The sequence below is a fragment of the Mercenaria mercenaria genome, chromosome 18, assembly GCF_021730395.1.
Source record: "Mercenaria mercenaria strain notata chromosome 18, MADL_Memer_1, whole genome shotgun sequence".
NCBI classification, from domain to species: domain Eukaryota; kingdom Metazoa; phylum Mollusca; class Bivalvia; order Venerida; family Veneridae; genus Mercenaria; species Mercenaria mercenaria.
In genome coordinates, this window is record NC_069378.1 from 55,058,675 (window position 1) to 55,066,227 (window position 7,553).

The 7,553-nt window shown below is 33.3% G+C and overlaps 1 long non-coding RNA gene across 1 annotated transcript; it reads right to left on the reverse strand.

Moving 5' to 3' along the window:
• Positions 1 to 4,414: 4,414 nt before the first annotated feature.
• LOC123539525 (uncharacterized) lies at positions 4,415 to 6,173 on the reverse strand. Its single transcript, XR_008368359.1, has 3 exons — positions 6,033 to 6,173; positions 5,043 to 5,145; positions 4,415 to 4,547 (listed from the first exon to the last, which is right to left on the reverse strand). It is a non-coding gene; the product is annotated as an uncharacterized LOC123539525 (long non-coding RNA).
• Positions 6,174 to 7,553: the final 1,380 nt, after the last annotated feature.

The window sequence follows — 7,553 nt, forward strand, 5'->3', positions numbered from 1 at the left end:
TGGCTTCTTGTTGTTTTAATATAGAATCATTGCTAACGTTACGTATAATCTAAATGGCTTTATAACGTTCATTTCATACAAGCTTGCTTCTAGATACAAATAAAGCGTTATGAGATAACATGTAATTAGAGGTTTAAACAATTACAAAATTTAAGAGATCTAAAAATGTAACATTACTACAAAACAACGACTTAAAACTTATTATATAAGCACTGAATAAAAATCTTCAAGAATGCTGAATATTTTTACTTTTCATAAAGTTCAATAAGGATTAGTGCAAACCAAACAATTTTTACTAATACAGAAATTAACCCATTGTTTTGTTTGTTTGTTTTTGGTTTAACACCCTTTTTTAACAGTATTTCCGTTAAGTTAACCTAACCAGTTCCTAGATTCTGAACCAGTACAAACCTGTTTTCCGCAAGTAACTTCCAACTTATCAACACTAATCAGAAGTGGAGGACGACTGACGCAATGTCTTTAATCAAATCGTTACGGAGAACATACGCCTCACCCGGTCTTCAAACTCACGACCCTGAGATCCGTAGATATGCGCTTTCCCTATTTCGCTAAGCGGTTAGACTATATTTACCAGTTTTATTGGATTTTGAACCCGAATAATTGTGCACATACCACTAGTCAACATACATTTAAAATTGAAAACAGTTTCGCTGAATAATTCTATCAGTGAATTACGGTAAATGTACGCGTGTATCTAAATCGCAGTAACTAACAGGCCTGTTTCAGTAAAATGTGCCGCCAGACCGGGATTCGAACACAGGGCACTCGAATGCCGTTCGGATGTGCAACCGACTGAGTTACCGGGTTGCGTACACAAATTCTTGTCCATGTAAATTTAGAATTCTATTGCGACATATTTTCCCACTATTTTAAAATTTGTCCTCGACTTTCAGAGAGTACTTTCAAAGTTAAAGAATTACAGACACCGGAGACTAATCAGTGTTATACCGTTACGTGTGGCGACAAATATAAACCACACCCGAATCAATGGTCTTTAAAAACTGCTCTACCGAGTGAGTTACGAGCCGCTAAAACTCTATTTTTATTAATAATTATAGTCCGATACCGCGATATATGCGCGTTACGGTTATCAATGGAATTATATTTTACTGTACTTTAATACTTGTAGGACCCTAATGTTGTCCATTTACCCCAAATGCCTTAAGAAATGAAATTTATTTATTCTTACGATTTAGTGTATCCGGAATTCAAAATCACTGGGCTACGATGAACCTGTATAGATTTCTGTATCGTTCACTGAAATTATTTAAAGTTTGTACGAGTGATGTGGCATTGTTCATGAATAGTTCAAAATCAAGGCACATGAATAAGAAATAATAACCAAGCTGCTAAATCAACAAGTTTGACAATAATATTATTTCAAACTTAACTGTGACAAAATTTCAAAATTCTTTTCATAACCTGCTGCTAAGGATGATTTTGACGTCTTAAAACACATTCTTATATTTGTTGATGAGCGGAAAATTGTTTCAAACATTCCTTTTGTTTCCAATAGCAACTAGAATGCTGGAAAGACGTACTTTATTTTCAAAAAATAACTGCTGACCCAGAAAAAGCATGATCACATAAGCTTACCTAAAATATGGCGGGCTAAAAAATTATGATTATTGAATGAATGTAAAGTGTTTTATTCTAACTTAAAAGGAATATTTAATTGGAAGTTTCGTAAACACATATATCGGTTTTGACGTGTGTTATTTTATCATGAAAATTGTCTCTTGCTCGACTGCCGTACTCACAAATTCTTCTTTAGGGACTGTCTTAATTTGTGTTTCCTGAACACTGTACACAAACTGGCTTCTGTAAACATTGGCTATCGAAAAAAAGTATGACCATGGCTTGGATCTATTTGGAAATAGCTTAAACGCGGTATAAACCAATGGTAATGTACGACCAGGTTGATATATTTACTGTGACATGCACTGTATACAATATTAACCAAGTTTAATTTCTCGCTTTTCGTGATACCGTTTTGTGACATGTTTGCAGCTGCACCATTTCTGCTGTTTACTAAGTGTGATTCATTTTGAAGGATGAATATAGAACCTTTACATAACTTTTAAGCTCTGCGAGGGCGGTTTACAATATTTTAAAATGATTGAATTATGTAAATAAACTGTATACAACGATAGCCGGTGCGAAATTACCGCACAGCCAATAAATGTTAGCATAAGAACGATAAAATTTCATTTTCAAAGAACTTTGTATCATCTTCTTAGGTGGCAGAGGATCGGTTTTTGTTTGATTTTAAACAAGTTAACGAATATATAAACTGTTTTTCTATATAGGTCATAAGTACAAACGAAGCTGTATTTTTGCTGTATACTTTGATATGGCATTATTGTAAGCTTCAAAATGACAGCATTAATTTTGACCTATGTGGTCACTTTTAAAAGGAGTAGACATAAAAGCCTAACCCTAACCTATCATAAAGTCAAGAAAATTTGGACAGTTTGGCCTTATTGCAACACATGACATACACTCCTTTGTGTACCTCACAATAATTAGACCAGGTTTTCATATAAATCAACCCTTAGGCTACAAAGCCCTGCTGAGCAAAATGTCTGTAAAGCAGCGAGTGTTGGAGTAAAAGCAGATCAAAGACATTTAACTGTCGTTTTGCTGTATAAAACATTAATATTAACGGGGTATTGTAACCTCAAACAAAACATGGGGCCCTTGTGAAAAATTCTGAACCTTCCACTCTGGTTGGACATCCTACCTTCCTTTAACAGCATATCACAGATACATCTATAATTGTACTAGTTTACCAGTGCCAAAGGATCAGGTGGAAAACTGATTTTTATCAAATTTTGAGCCAAACCCATCCGATAAGTTCTAACTAAATAATTTTTGTCATAATTATATGTTTCATCGAAAGGTGTCGCAGTTTTTTTTTGCAAAATTTACTGAACGCTTTATACAAGGGAAGTAATTTCAAATAGATAACATCATAATGGATAGGAAGAGTTATCTCGTCCAATATGAAAGAAAAATGGATTTTGGAATAGAGGCTAATACAAAATAAAATGGAGTTTTTTGTTTCTTTATCATTTAAGAAACTGTGTCACACAGTACAATACTTCCTTCTGTTGTATCATCACGTAAGAGAAAAAAAATACAACTGGTTTAAATATATATGTATGAAATGAACTTCTTTATCTTATCCTATTCTGTTTGTGTAATATTCTAATATATATTTAGGTCGATTGTATAGCAAGTAATACAACTCAGTTAAGCAATCTCGACATATCTCTTCCCTGCTTGAATCAACCGCTATGAGTCTACGAGGAAAGAGAAGTTTGTGTCCCTTTTTATTCTTAGTGCCAAGAAGGGGAGCTACTGGTACCATTTTCCACGTCTTTGATATGACGCGGCCGGAGGTCGAATCAACGACCCCTGCACTCGAAGCGGACGTTTTACATCTAGGCTATCTTTTGGTAATTCTGTTTGTAAATACCGATAGCGGATGAAATACTTTAAATGTTTGGCACATATATTATATAACAAATGAGAAAGCAAGAGAACCGACCGTAAAAGGGGCGTTCCCTCTAATCTACATTTATTTTAGTCAATTCTGTCTAGTAGTTGTTAATTCAAGCAGGGCAGGATTTCAGATTTTCTTATAGAAAAGTTGAAAATTTAATTACTTCGATATAAAAGGTACAGATGTGCAGTTTCACTCTGCGTGCTTGCTGAAGCTAAAATAAGGACAAAGAGCCAATATGAATTGCCACGTGCCAGAAACGCTATGAAACCCTTCAGCAGTATGAATATATAAATCATTGGAATTTGCACAAATGTACACAAGCAAAACAAACTTTTAGATAGGAAGTAAACATTATCAATTAAAGGAGCTGGACTTCAAATTGGAATATTCGGTGACAAGAAAATAATATAGTAAACACTCACATGGCTTTCAAAGTTAAATATTATCACAGCGTATATAGGAACAGAGTGAGCGACAGAATAGGATTGACAAGCGCGTGGTTCATGTTTAATTTGGCGAACACATTCTGTCGTTCATTTCGCATGAACTCTAAAAAAATAATTCTTATATTTCTATAATATTTCCTTTCCATTAGTAAACAAGGCTATATCATACATAGCATTTAACATTAAAATCAGCTTTCCGGCCATTCTGTCCTCCAGACGGAGCTACAGCGACGTCATTTATAGCTGTACGCGGACAGCCTCAAAACAGCAGCCCGTTATCACTAAGCAGCGTTAACGTAACATTGCTGTTCATACAAGATGAACGTCATAATTAGAAAAGAATGGGTGATTGTAAATATTTGTTTTTATAAATGAAGGACATTGTTGAAATATCAAATTCAGGTGCTAACTGTAATAAACGAAATGAAATGAATGATATGATTTTATGACTTTATTTTTCCACTTATTTTATACATATTAAGATGGCTGTTGGCTAGCCTTTGTTGAAACATCCTGTGATTTTCTGACCACTGATATCATACCATTCTGCCTGACAGTGGCAACCTGTCCTGTGAAATATAACATAAATTAAGTGTTCACTTTTAAATGAAAAACTATGACAGCTATACAAATGAAACATGTATCATTATAACTTCTTATACAAAACAGTTTTTTTATCACTTTTATTTTTTTTTTATTTATTTATTTTTTTTTTTTGTGTGATCTAGTGATAACCCGATCATTTTCAATTCCATGCAAAACAGTACATCAATTTATACAATACAACATGTAAACAAGGAATATCAGTAACAAATTCATATGTAAGTAAAGTGCAGAGATATCTTTTCAAGCTGAAAAACAAATTATTAGTAAAGAGGTGTTTAAATGTATTCTTGATTTAGCGTACTGCTTATGGAAGGCCGTTCAAAACAGTTTGTAGTATTGTCCGGATATCGGGTAAATATTGTTAACCATTGACCGACGAGCCATTTCCAAAGTGTAAACGAATCTATAAAGTGAATAACATTAGTACTGGGACTACATTTTTGAGTTGCTAACATTACCTGCAGGTAGCTGAAGTATCAGACGGGCATATTGCTCCTGCACAGGGATCCCTGAAACAATCTATCAGCGCTGGATTGCAGTTCAGGAACAAGCCCTCACATCCTGAAAAACAAATGAAAAATCTTATTCAAATGAATCGAATGGCTAATTGTAAAGTAGTTCAAACAGCATCCTTTTTATAGGCCTAAAATGGACAACTTCCTATTTTTGATATTTTTTTTATGTTCTACACAAAGAACTACTTAATGACGTAATTGATTAGTAAATACGTTACAAAAAATCAACAATCTATGTATTTTCTGTACACAATTTCAGCATCTGCCAGTTTTGAACGGAAAGTAAGACTATATTTACGCCCGACGGATGTCTTATTGCTAAAAGAAAATATTTAAACACACGGAAATGGCCAAGGTTTGTATTACAAGTCAAATACCTTAACACAGAAATAATCATGTCAGATCTACATGAATGTTTCACCTTAGGTTTTAATCTGATCAGATCAGTCAGAATTTAGACAAAAATAATTACGGTTTAACATTATAATCTTTTAGTTGTTTATCGGCCATCACTGGTTTACCGTTTAAAAACTGGCATTCTAACATGACTCGATTTGTTTCCTATTGAACAAAGAAAGATAAAAACTGTGTGATATTATTCAACAATTCATTTTCTGACGTCACAACTTTTACGTCATAGAGTTAGACGGAATAGCGGCGCGTTAGAATAGAAATCAACAGAAATCAGGCAAATAGTTGATGAATATCGTCAAGGACGTTAGATAATCATCATTGAAAACGTGTTAGAATCGAAATAACATATCTCAGACAGTGATTTGCTTGTGAATAAAATCATTGTCGTTTAGATGCGTGTTATATTATTACATTTCTAGGGCTGTGCCCTCGTGATATAAATCCTTAGCATCTTAACGCCAAACAGTGATTTTATTTTTAATTAAGCTTGATAAATGAAACGAATGCATTTTTACTTACCAACAAATATTACAAGAACCACGCAGAGTATTGTAGCTTTCATCTTTTGTCAACAGGCAAACACCAAACGTTTCCAAAGCACTTAGTTTGATGTGCCTTATCATTAAGGAAGTAATAATTGGGCCAATTCTTATCTGCATGATGTTAAGGGGAAGGGTTAATACTGACGTCTTTGTCAACAATAACACTTTCTATCTCACGTAGTCTGATAATTACCACGAGATTGAAAATTGCCTAGTGGTCAGAGAATAATTTGCAAGTGCTCAAAACAGTAGTGTATGTTAGATCTCTGCTTCAAAATAATTGTTTCAAATAAAGAAGAACAGTTGTTAAGGTGCCATTCTTTCGACCGTGTCTGGTGCCTTTCTTTCCACCGTTTCGTTTATACTTTAATTTTCTTTTGTTTACATTTATCAATTAAATTCGTGTTAAAGGCACTGGCCTCTAGATCGTACGAAAACAAAAAAGAGAATATTTTAGGTATCGGGAAAATAATACTACATTTCTTAAGAAACGTTTGAAACTTAATTACTGACAGACTACATTTCATGGATGGAAACACATGAGTATTAGTTGTTTTTACCTATTTTTACACTGAAATTTTAAAAGAGTTTGTAACGCTTTACTCGAGGAACACTACCTTAATTATAAATATCTAGATATCTATCGTTCATTACATATACTTCCGTAGTGTTTTGGTAAAGACAGAGGGAAAGTTTTTATTGTCGCGCCAGCTCGGGTTCGATATCTTTTTTTCTTGATTTCGCATTTTTAAGATAGTTGAGAAACAAAAACTCATATTCTAATTTTCACAATATGACCAAACTTCGATTTTAATGATGGATCATTTTTAGCCAAAATCAGGAGGCCAGTGCCTTTAAAACAAGTTATTTTTAGTACAGTAATTGTTTTCATTTTATGTGGGAAAACAATCATAATCAATGTTATTTTCTGAATTTCAACACTACTTTATTGCTCAAAAGTGGTAGAATGAAGTAAACGTTTTTTGTTTTTTTTTTATTTTTACATTCACGAAGCTTGTCTAGAACATACAAGTATATAAACAGAGAATTAGGAACAATTCTGAGGCATCTAAACAACTCTTAATATATTTTAATCTATTTAACTTAATTGGCAATTTTCGTCATCTAATTTTTTCTATCTTGAATAGCTATTTACATTTTACTTGATGTTTTCTTTTTCCACTGATCGGAGGGTTGTATTCAAACTAACCAACCTCTTATAAACGTGTAAACAATTATAGACGTAGAATATCCAAGCAAAATAATAACGTACTCGATTTAATTTTTAGTCTGTTCGTTGTAGTTTCAGGCCCCGTGTTCACAAAACATTTTACGGTCTCAGCTGAGTTTGAGTTTGAAATTTTCATATCAATTTTACAAAAACTTCAAGGTTAAATTCCAACTGAAACCGACCATCAATACTTAATTGCCATTTGAAAATAGTTACTAATTTTAAATCTAGTTTTAAACATGTCATTTAGAAACACATGACAAATAA